The sequence below is a fragment of the Monodelphis domestica genome, chromosome 2, assembly GCF_027887165.1.
Source record: "Monodelphis domestica isolate mMonDom1 chromosome 2, mMonDom1.pri, whole genome shotgun sequence".
NCBI lineage: Eukaryota > Metazoa > Chordata > Mammalia > Didelphimorphia > Didelphidae > Monodelphis > Monodelphis domestica.
Genome location: NC_077228.1, coordinates 392,823,812 through 392,836,042, shown reverse-complemented (window position 1 = coordinate 392,836,042; position 12,231 = coordinate 392,823,812). Strand labels below are relative to the sequence as shown.

General features: G+C 38.1%; 1 long non-coding RNA gene across 3 annotated transcripts in view; it reads right to left on the bottom strand.

The window, feature by feature from the left end:
• Positions 1-11,587, bottom strand: part of LOC103105971 (uncharacterized) — a 116,379-nt gene extending 104,792 nt beyond the window's left edge. Inside the window, exons 1-3 of one of the 3 annotated variants that reach the window (XR_008916656.1) lie at positions 11,323-11,587; positions 10,743-10,807; positions 7,918-8,076 (exon numbers count right to left, since the gene is read on the bottom strand). This is a non-coding gene — a long non-coding RNA (uncharacterized LOC103105971). Of the gene's footprint in view, positions 1-7,917; positions 8,077-10,742; positions 11,276-11,322 lie in introns of those variants that run through there. The other 2 variants (XR_008916655.1, XR_008916654.1) reach the window with 2 other exon arrangements.
• Between the last annotated feature and the right edge of the window lie 644 nt (positions 11,588-12,231).

The following is a 12,231-nucleotide window of genomic DNA, read 5'->3' as shown; positions in this document are numbered from 1 at the left end:
ATGATTACAAAAAGTATATTTAGTTTTCACCTACAAGCACTTGGCTTGAATATCTTTCTGGATAAATGTTCCTTGTAATTTTCTTTTCCTTTTTTTCCCTTTTTTTAAAAATCCTTACCTTCCATCCAAGGCAGAAGAGTGGTAAGGACTAGGCAATGGGGGTCAAGTGACTTGCCCAGGATCACACAGCTGGGAAGTGTCTGAGGCCAAATTTGAACCCAGGACCTCATCTCTGGGCCTGGCTCTCAATCCACTGAGATACCGAGCTGCCCCACCTCTTTTCCTTACTTTTTTTTTAATATTGAGTAGAAAATGTGCTCTATTAGTAGAATACCATGTGACAGACAATAATCTATACAGATTGTATATACTGGGAGTGTCAGAAAATAAAAGAGTTGCTTCTCTTTAACAAATATTCTTTTAATTTTTTTTAATTTTCTCTTTGGGAAGAGGCACTGTGATCACTAAGTGATTTCAAATTTTAAAATCTGAATACTTGGATTCATTTTTCGGCTCTGCTACATACTCCCATGTGGTGAACCTAGACAAATCCCTTAAGTTCTCTGAGTCTCGTGTTTCTCCTCTGTACATTACAGGGGATTGAGTCAGATGATCTCTAAAATGCCTTCTGACTCTAGATCTATTATCCTCTAATATCTTGTCTTCCCATCCACCATTAATGGTAATAATGTGGAGTTAAGAGGTCAACCTTTAGAAAATGCAGAAGCAAAAGACCCAAATATTCAGCCCCCAAATGGTTATATTTTAGCGTTAGAAGAGATCTTAGAGGATAGCTAAATGACTCAGTGGACTGAGAGCCAGGCCCAGAGATGGGAGGTCCTGGGTTCACATCTGGTCTCAGACACTTCCTAGTTGTGTTACCCTGGGAAAGTCACTTTGCCAAGCCCTTACTGCTTTTCTGCCTTAGTACCAATACATAGTATTGATTCTAAGACAGAAGATAAGGGTTTAAAAAAATAAAATAAAATAAAATAAAGAAGAGATCTTAGTCATCATTTAGTCCAATTCCTTTCATTTTACGGATGATGGTGATGACTCATCTAAAGTCACACATCTAGTCAGTTGCAGACCAAGATTTAAACTCAAATGAACCAAGTCCAGAAACCAGTATTGTTTCTATTTTTTCCCTAAGAACAAAATAATTTACTGGCTGGAAACCTTGAAATAAATATTCTTAATTAACTAGGAGCTACTGATGTGAAATGAGAAAAAAAGGTGTTATGACCCAGTAGAATAAGAACTGGGCAGCTAGGTAGCACAGTGAATAGAGTGTCAGGTCTGTTGTTAGGAAGATGAGTCTTACTGAGTTCAAATTTGGCCTCAGATAAATAAATATAAATACTAGCTATGTGACCCTCTGTTTGTCTCAGTTTCCTCAACTGTAAAATGAGCTGGAACAGGAAATGGCAAACCACTCCAGTATTTTTGCCAGGAAAACCCCAAATAGGATCACAAAGAGTCAGATATGACTCAAAAATAACTGAACAAGAAGAAGCACTCATTAAAAGGAAGCCTTTGTGATCTTACATCTGCTACCTAGTGCCAAGGTGACTTTGTATGTATAGCTCTACTACCAGGTGCACTTGGTGGTTTCCTAAAGGATAACCATATAATTCTGTGTATGTATAGAGTGACTTCTTGATTGTCCAACTGACTTTTGAGGTGAAAAAATTGTCCTCACCCCAATTAAGCTAAGATTTCATCTTATTCCCAGGGCATGGAGACTTCTAACACCTAAACTCTTCTGCAAAGTTTTCCTGACTACTATTCTATTTAATTACTTTAATAAATATATTCCATTGCTATCTATGATTATCTTTGGGATAATAAGTGTCTGGAGAATAAGGGAATAGAAACAAAGCTCTGGAAATTAAGCTGTCCTTCATTTCTGGGGATGAACTATTTGCTCCCTTTTCTAAACAACTAGGGAATCAAAAATCCTGGACAATCATATCCCTAGACTGCAAATATCTTATTATGACAAATATAGTTGTTAATTCAATACCTCTCTTACAGATAGGAGAATTCAAATCATTGAAGATTCAAACTCAAGTCTTCTGTGTCTAAATCCAGTACTATTTCCACTTTCTCCCTAAGAACAAGATAACTTCCTCCCTGGAAACTTCCAAACAAGAATTCTTACTTCATTAACTGGTAGCCACTAAACTAAACTGAGAAGGAAAGGGAAATGAGGGAGTGATTGTCTAGCCATGACTGTCCTCCTGCTCCTCAGAAAGATGGAATTCCAATCTCCTGAAAATTTGGAATAAAGCATTCCAAGTCTATCTATAAATTTCTATTACATAAACTCTCACGTTACATCTATAAAATGACCTGGATGGCCCTTTAGGCCCTTCTAGCTCTAACTCTATGATCTTAGAACATTTGGTTGATTACTCTAGTTGGGGAGGGAGGAGGGATGGAAAAAAAGAGGTGAAAAGAAGAATGAGACTGATTTTTAGATAATAGCTATGTAAGATTTAAATTAATATCCAATAACTTCAAGTATTATATTTTATAAAGTTTATTAATAATCACTTGAAGTAAAACAAAAATAAATTAAAAGAAATAGAAGTTCAAACCTAATTATCTAACAGAACGTAAACCCACGTTATATATTCTCCTGTCTGGCGTAAATCCCGCTTTTCCAGCTGCTATATGGGAAAAAGAGCGAGGGGCAGAGCTAAACAAAACTTATATCCTCCCTACATTAGCATGTAACATGAGAGGAAACATGGGAATCTGGGATTTAGAGTTCTGGGGAGCAAATCTTAATTCATCTAATATGAGAATTTTAATTTCTCTTAGATAAGCATAATTTGTTACATATTTATAACAAATCAGATGTATTATTATATTACATATAAAAATAAATCATAACCAAAAAATTAGAAAATTATGGAACATATTAACTATCAGATTTATGGATATGAGAATTTATAAATATACCCAAGATATAAAGCATTGTGAAGTGTTAAAAAAAACCTAAATGAACAGGATAAAAATGTAAGACAAAAAATATAGATAGATATAGATATATGTATAATTTCTATTTGTCATTGTATAGAGATCTGCATATAATTGATTTGCACATATAGTTCTCTATGCTTCTCTCTTTCTTTTTCTGTTTGTATTTACTAAGTTTGTTGTCAGAAAGAGTCAAAAATTATCTGAAAACTCAACAATCAAGTAATTGGCCTTGCCATAACCCAATGAAAGGAAATTAACTAAGGATATTAGTATGTTTTCTAGGCCCCGCCCCCACTGATATGACCCCCTGAAATTTTCTGAATTTATTGTTTGTTTATTTTTTTTAATTGATTTAGCAAGAAAAAAAAATATACCACCTTACAAGTTCTTTTTCAACAAAATGTACCCCATCTATATATCCAAATCATTCAATTTTCCTTGAATTTAAAACCTGAAAGGTTCTAGCTGGGACTGGTGCCAAGCAGACCATCCTTCTCCTTCCCTGTGCCAGTCTTCTTGCCTATGATCAACCCCTCCCCCAACACAGAGCCCCTTCCCCCCTTCCCTACTCCTGGGAAATCCAGCATTCCCTATTAACTGGGATTCTTGAGCCACTTGGACTTTCTCCTCTGAGCCCAGAGCCCTGCACCCTCAGGGCTCTGCCTACGGTCCCACCTGTGAGTAGCCTCCCAGTGTTGTCACTTGTAAGTGGAACACATTTTCTGAGTGCAGGGACAATATCCTTTTCACACTTAGCTAATCAATTCGTATATGGCTAGGCACCTAAGAAGAACTTAAAATTCCTTTTTAGTTCATTTTTTTAAAACCCTTATCTTCTGTCTTAGAATCGATACTAAGTATCAGTTCTATGGCAGAAGAGTGGTAAGGGCTAGGCAATTGGGGTTAAGTGACTTGCTCAGGGTCACACAGCTAGGAAATATCTGAGGCTACATTTGAATTCAAGACTTCCCATCTTTAGGTTTGGCTCTCCTTCCACTGAGCCACCTTGCTGCCCCTTAGTTCATTCTTGAAAGATATAGTGGGGGTAGGGAGGGGGGAAATTCATAATCTTAACTATAAGAATTAGTTAAGGCATAGAAATGAGAGATGAAATCTCTTCGAAGATGTTCTCCACTGTGAAAGAAGAGATCCAACACAGAGCACAAGTAGAAGACAGATCTTCTGTGAATGGCAAAGTCTCTAGATATTTCCATTTGTGACCAACATAAAGCCAAGGAGCCCATAACTCCATAATGAAAGTAAATGGAGAATACGGAAATTCCCTCTTCCTCTGATTTCATATTTTTCCATGGAGTCAAAAGCATGTTTGAACTCTAGGTATACTCCAGTTTTGTTCATAGTTTTTGTTATTGACTTTTACAGAGAGCAGTCATAAAAAAGTTCTCTTTTCTTCATAAATTATACCTTGTAAAACAAACAACAACAAAAAACTGCAGCCTAATAATTCAAGTGTATAAAGTAAGTATTCAATGTTATTACCATAGATACTGTCTAAATAATGGGACCTAATCATAGCAAAGGTAGATAAATATATTAATCTGGACAGAGCAAAAATAAAAGCCATTTATATTATGAAAAACCAACAGTATTTTTCATTGCAAAAGTATTGTATATCACAATACTTAAATATCTACAAGTTATCATTAGCATCATTAATTGGAAAAACCAGGATATACCAAATTATTGTTTTTTTATAAAACATTTGACATTTAAAATGAAATTTTATCTTGCTCACAGGCCAATGAATAACTAATATATTTCACGTAATATTCATTTCTTTGAAATATTCCCCCTACTATATGTTTTCCCCATCCCTACAGAAAATTCAACCCATGTTCCCTAGTCATGTTTTCTTTTTTCCTCTTCTTTTTAAAAATCCTTACTTTTTATCCTAGCAACAACCCCAGGGCAGAAGGGCAAGGGTCAGGCAAAGGGAATTAAGTGACTTGCCCAGCTGGGAAATGTCTGAGGTCAGATTTGAACTCCTGACAGAGTATAACCCTGTGGCCATGGAGAAATATTTTCTGGACACATAATTCGTATTTTTAAAAATTAAATGACATTTGCTTTGGACTAATGTATCTAATCTATTTGACTTAGTGAAAATGTTAGTCAATAAGCACGTATTAACCTTCAAGTAGCATGCTAAATTCTGGGGATACCAAGAAAGGTAAAAATCACCCCTGTTCTCAGAATTTGCTTTAGTAGAGACACAGATGCAAGTTTGAGTGAATGCTAATCCATAGTCACAAAATGCCCTGGAGCTGGGGAACCATTCTTGGGTTTACGAAGAAGGGGTCCCCAAGAGGCCACCCAAAAATCAGCCCTGGAGAGGATCTATTCTTTACCTGACATGAGCATCATTATATTAGCGCAGATACTAACGATACCATGTGTTCTTTGTGCATACAAGCCTTATCTAAAATTGTGGTAAACATTGTCTTCTTAGGCTCTTCTCTTTATGACTTCCTGGCTACTACTTCTGCTTCCTGTTCCCCCCAGTTTAAGGGTCATATGAGATCTGGTGGTTAGTACTATGAGGAGAATGTTGGAAAAAGAATATGCTTCTGATCAAATGGGAGCCATAGAATGGCAATTAGATTATCCAAGATGCCTAACAAAGGCAGATGCTTTTGTGTTAAGCAGAAATGAGTCATAGACAGATACTCAAAGTTTTCTTTTCCCCAAGGTGTTTGGCTAAGTGCTAGATATTTATCCATGAACAGATTGAGAAATCAGGCTCAGAAATGCTTCCATTTCAAACATAGCTGGTTCAGACCCATTGACATGATGCTACAATTTATAATTAAAGTGGCTTCAATTTCCTACAACCCAAAAGGATCCAGCTGAGTACTGTTGCCATTCTCTCCACAGCTGTGTAAATTGTTAAGCTGAATTTTAACGTGCCCTTTGGAATTAACTTTTTTTTTTTGGTCAATGGCTAGAACTGAAACAACCTATTAATTAAAAATCATAAATGCTTTACACAAGCCTTTCATGGCTAGCCTAATTTCAGAATTATGTTTTCAAATCTTAAAAGAAAAATAGCCAAACAATCCCCTGAAAAGTGAAAAATTCAATCACTTATTTTGTTTATAATTGCAGACAGTCTCAAAATGAATATTTACTTTACTTTATAGCAGTAATCCATTTGTACTACTATTATCTCAGTCTTTGTTTCTCTTCATGAAATGCTGTTAACTTGATTACATATTTGTGTTTCAAATGATAAAAGGCTTTATAATTTGACTGGGGGGGGGTGAGAAAAGAGGAGGGGTTTTGGGCAGCCCAAACACCAGCTGGTTTAGGTCTGCAAGTCCAATAAATTCTAAGAAGCTCAAAAAGGATTTGATTATGTTTTCTTTTGTTTGCCACCCTCCATCCTCCACTGAATTGAATTCATTAGATGCTGTTTTGACATCATCTGCAAGTATTTATTAATTGCTTCCCATGTGCCAGGCAGTGTGTGAAGTTCTGGTAATACAAGAAAAGGCAAAAAAAAGCAGCCCCTGCTCTCAAAGAGCTGACAGTCTAACAAGGGGAAACAACATGTAATTAACTATCTATGAAAAGATTATAAAGAAAAAAAATCGGATACAATCTCAGAGATAAGGCACTAGTATTGTAGATCACAAAAGGCTTCTTGCAGAAGATAAGAAGATGGACATGAGGAGGGACAATACACCAAGCAGGGGAGGCACTGGGTTGGGAGAGGGAATATCATGTTTGAGGAACAGCAAGACCAGTGTCACAGAGTCCATGAAGGGAAGGAAGAGCTGAGAGCCTGGAAAGGAGGAAGGGGCCGAGGGCTTTAAAAGACAAACAGGATTTTACATTTGATCCTGGAGGTAACAGGGTACGACTGGTAGGGTCAGATCTGCCCTTTAGGAAAATTTCTGATGGGTAGGAGGACATGTTGGTCAGGAAGATCAAGGGGAATCACAGATCCCAAGGGCTGGCCAGTCTCTCTGCCTGATGCTGGATTTTTCTGGGTTAGGGTTGGAGGGAAGAGGGAAAAGAAAAGAGAAGGAAAGGTGATGGTGGGTTTTTAAAAAAATGGATTTAGTGACCTGTAGCAATTCCAGTGAATCACTGCCTCTCTCTCCAATTTCTCAGCTTACCATTGGTGGTCCATAGAGTTTCTTTGCTCTAGCCCCTTCTCCTGTACTCCCCCAATAGCCAAGAATCTCCACCTGGTACTGGTAACTCATTATACCCCCACATGGCAGCTTAAGCCATTCGCCTATCCCTAGTTGAACCCTGCTCTAAATTGTTTTTCTACTCTATATGTGCCCTCCAGCTTCCCCAAGCAAATAAAGGTTTTTCTTAACTTCTATCTAAGCATGACCACTACATTTACATAAAAACACAATTCAATAATTCCAGAGCAAATGAACATCAGAAATAGATTGTTTTAATTAGTTTAATCAACTTATATTTAGTAGTATATAATTGTATTCAACATTATTTATCCCTGAAGTTATAACCACTGCTATGCCCTTTTCTTAGGATGCTCCCATTAAATATATAATTTAAAATATAGATAAGAATAAAACCAAATTGTATGTTTAACACAGCAGTATGCAAAACACAGTAAGAAAAAATGTTTGAAAATAATTAATGGATTTGAAAGTTTGGAAAATTAAAAGTTACCTCCCCCCCCCAAAAAAAATCAGCTACAAAGGAATATGAAATGATGACAAGAAAATAGAATTAACATTCTGCCATTTCCCTTGGGTCTGTCCCCATTATAGGGGACATTATAGGGGCACTGCCCCTTTTACTTAGAAAATTTTCTTCACTAACAGAACATCCTTTTTGCAGAAACAAAAGCTTCAAATCTAGGTTGGGCATGAAATCAATAAAAAGAAACCTGGAGATATAGTGGAGATCAATAATACTCACAAAAGAGAACTTCATTGTCCTAGACCATTGTGCTTCAAAAGGACATAAAGCTTCTGATTATGGTAAACAAACTTCAGGTTTAAATATCAAAATTCTTCATAGAATTATAGATGTGAGCATCAAGAAGGATTGTAGTAGCCATGTAAACCAATCTGTAAACTGAAAAAAAAATTCATCTATTACATACCCAACAAATAATTATCTAATCTTTAATGAAAACCTCAAGGAGGGAGAACTATTTCCTGAAGTAACTCATTCTTCTCTTGACAATCCTTGAAAATGGCAAAAAAAAAAAAGGAGGGGGGAATTTAGCATTGGAGTAAGCATTGTTCTTAGTTAGTCCTGTTCCCTGTGTTTAAGCAGAATAAATCTAATCCTTCTTCTCCATGACAACCCTTCATAGACTTAAAGATAACTAACATGTCCTCTAAAATCTTCCCTTCTCTGGGCTGATCATCCCCTGTTCCTTCAAAAAAAAATCTTCTGATGACACAAACTCACATCCTTTCAGCATGCTGGTTGCCTGCTTCTGGACATTTTGTAGCTTATTCAAGGCCTTCCTAAAATGTAAAAGTTAGAACTGAACACAATATTCGGGAGTCCAAGGTAGAGTCAACAGGATCAGCATTTTCCTGGTCCTCAATGCCAGCTTTAGACCATATTCACTGCTATATCATTCTATTAACTCATATTTAGCTTGTAGCCCCTAATACTTTTGGACCTTTTTCAGGAAAATTGCTGTCTAGACATGTCTCCCTGACCTTGTACTTGTAAAGCTATAGGTAGAAGGAATTTTTGAGACCAAAGGTAATACTTTACATTTCTATTACATTTTATCTTAATTACTTTGTTCTGATGCTCAACCCTCTCTCAAGATCTTTTTGAAAGCTGTCCTACTTCTCTGCTTTATGTTTTCAATTTTTCCTGAGTATCCAAGATGTAGGCCACAATTTATAATTATGTTGGGTATTAGATCCTGGCTTTCCCCACAATCCTGCCTATGTAAATAAATGCCTATTTGGTATTTTAAAGTCTCCACAGTCTGATTTCGGTTTATTTTTCTAACCTGATTTAACATTTTTCTCCGTCACATTCTCTATGCTCCAACCAAACTGGCCTAATTGCTCTTCTTTGCCTATGAGCTGCATGTCTTGCCTCTGATTTTGCACAGGTTTTCCTGTAATGACTTTCCTCACCTCTACCTCCTGAAACCCCTGGATCCCTTGAAGGCTCTATTCAAGGTCCACATCCTACATCCTACTTCAGGTCTTTCCCTGTTCCTCTAGTTTTTGATGCCTCCCACCCATCCCTGAGACATTAGTAACCACAGAGACAATGGAATTTACTCAGGACTACCACCCTATCAGAGGATACTCAAACCCCAAGGGTGAAAAGCTACTAGCATCACTAGGGGTGTGTGTGTGTGTGTGTGTGTGTGTGTGTGTGTGTGTGTGTGTGTGTGTGTGTGTGTGTGTGTGTGTGAAATTGCTGGATGAATATCTAGATAGTCTCTGAGACTCTAGCTGTCTGATCCCTTGGTCCTGTGATTGCTGATAAATATTGAATAAAGAAAAATGAAACCAAGCTGTGACCACAGGACAAAGGACCTGAATGAGTCCTCCCTGAGAAATCCAGATTCTGCTGTTTCCTCGGGGTGCCTTCTCTCTGTTCTCTGCCTTCCCATCCACTTCCAGTTCTCTGAATGACATCCTCTAGAAACCATCCTGGCTTGGGGGAGGAGGGAGTTGGGTTTAGAAAGTGTTTGTGTTTTCTCTGGGCCTACAGTAGGGATGGCCTTGAATAAGACAAGCTGTTGCCACAAGCAGAAGGAAGAATGCCTGCAGTCTAAGTTTCCTTTGGATTTTACTAGGTAGGAAGGAGGGAGGAGGGAGAGAAGAGGAACAAAGGCATTTGGCCTCAGAATCACAAAGGTTCTTTTTCTAATTGGCCTTTTCTAACCACAAGGGCAGCAGGGTGGCCCAGGGGATAGAATGCCAGGCCTGGAGGAGGAAGACTCATCTCCCTCAGTGCAAATCTTTCTTCTGTCACTAACTAGCGCTATGATCCTAGGCAAGTCACTTAAGGCTGTTGCTTCAGTTTCCTTGTCTGCAAATGAGCTGAAGAAGGAAAGGCAAACCACTCCAGGGGCTTTGCAAAGAAAACCCCAAATGGGGATGGCGAAGAATCAAACATTCTTTACCACACAAAGGACTTCGGTAGATCTCACCTGGAAAACACCTGGAAAAATGAAACAAAAACCCAAACCCTCAGAATCAGCTGACAGAAAGGAAGGCCTGGGTTCATCCTCCATTGGGCTTCTGCAGGGCAGCCCCAGGGAGGGTGCACAGTACAATGAAGATGAGACCAGGGTGAGAACGCTAGGAGGTCCTGAGGCAGAACACACCCCTTTGTGATTCTCTCTGTCTCTTAACATTTTAAAAAGGAGAGATATTTGTCTAACGTGAACATAAAAGATTTACAATATATTTGATGAAGAAAATAACTCAGAAATAAATAGCCCCAGGAGGAAGGGAAGGGAAAAGGATTTTGAATAGCAGAATTTGTCATAGGGATATAATAGAGAAGAAGCAAGGGACAATCTGACAAGGATATTTGAAGAGAGCATTTACAAAGGGTTCAACATGAACCAAATTTTTAGAAAGGAAGTCAGGCCCAAAAGGAAGAAACTCAACAATGAATTCTTCTAATGCCATATGAGCAAACAGTTTTAATCAAGAATTAGGGCAAGTAGGTGGCAAAGTGAATAAGACACTTTAGTCTTGGACCCAGGAAGACTGAGTTAAAATTCAATCTCATATACTTACTAGCTGTCTGATCCTGGGTAAGCTGCATAGCCCTGTTTGCTTCGGATACTCATCTGCAAAATAACCTGGAGAAGGAAATGGCAAAGCACTCTAGAATCTGTGCCCCTCAAAAAACACCCCAAAATGGTATCACAAAGAGTTGGACATGATTGAAATAACTCTACAACATCATAATCAGGGAAAGAGATTTTCTAAAAAGATGGAAGGTTGACTCTCCTACTCTGGCCCTCTCTCTTCATCACCTCCTTTCCTCCAGGCTCTAGGGAACAGCTGGGCCTTCTGTGCCGGGGCTAACATTTCTACTTTGACTCTCAATCCCTTCCCTACCCATCTCTTTCAGAGGACTGCCTTTTTGGTCTTTTCCTCTCATCTTCAATCTCTCCTTATCCACTGACTTCTGATCCCCCATTGGTATTATATGCAGGTTTTTGCCATTCTTTGAAAACAAAAATGAAAAACCAAAGGCTTTCACTTGGTCCTGCCCTTCTCTCAAGGGCTCTCTATTCCTTGTCACAGCCAAACTACCAGGAAAAAAAAGGAATGGGTACTTTCTGCCTCCATCTCCTTAATTCCTACTTACTTCTTGATCCCTGGAAATCTATTTTCTAATTCCACCACTCAACTGAAACTGATCTCGCTCCAAAGATACTTATACTCTCTTAAAGTTCTGTGGGTGGGGGATGGGAAGGAAGAAGAGAGATGGCCTTTATACCTGACTCAGTGATTAGTCCTCTTTGATGGGAGCCCTCAGTTACCAGGGCAGTGTCCGTGGGGACTAACTAACCAATGATAAGATAGTCAGACTAGCTAAAAGAAAAATTCAAATGCGCCCCAAACATCCATGTGGCTCACCAAAGAGGTAAAAAACTTGGAGAAAAGTACCATGGTTATATGTGAACTTTAGCAAGTGGCCCTAAACCCTTCCCATCAATTTCCTATGGAGTAAATTAGGGCACCTGCTTCAGAGGATTACTGTTGTAACATGGGGGTCCATGGACCTTTGTAATCATGGGTTGATTTAAGGAAGTCTGTAAATTAGGTTGGGAATTTTCAGCGACCTCTAATCTCTTTGGTAATCCTATGTATTTTATTTTATGCATTTAAAAACCTGATTGTAAGAGCTGGGTCCAGAGGTTTCACTACAGAGGTCTATGGCACAAAAACTGACCTCGTTAAATATATATTTTTTTCCAGATGACTCCAAAATCTATATAGTTAGTCCTCATCTCTCTCTTGAACGTCAACTTTGCATCACCGATTACCCTATGGATGTCTACCTGGATGTCCCAAAGACATTTCAAGCTGAACATATCTTAAATATAATTCATTATCTTTCTCCTGAAATCTACCTGTTTTCTTAATTTTCATAATTCTGTTGAGAGTTATAGTAGGCAAAGACAGCAAAGTTTAGAATATAAGCTTGTGAGGAAAACTTTACAAGGGAAGGATAATGGAAGTTTATGAGCCTTATAAAGTAAGAAGAAACAGT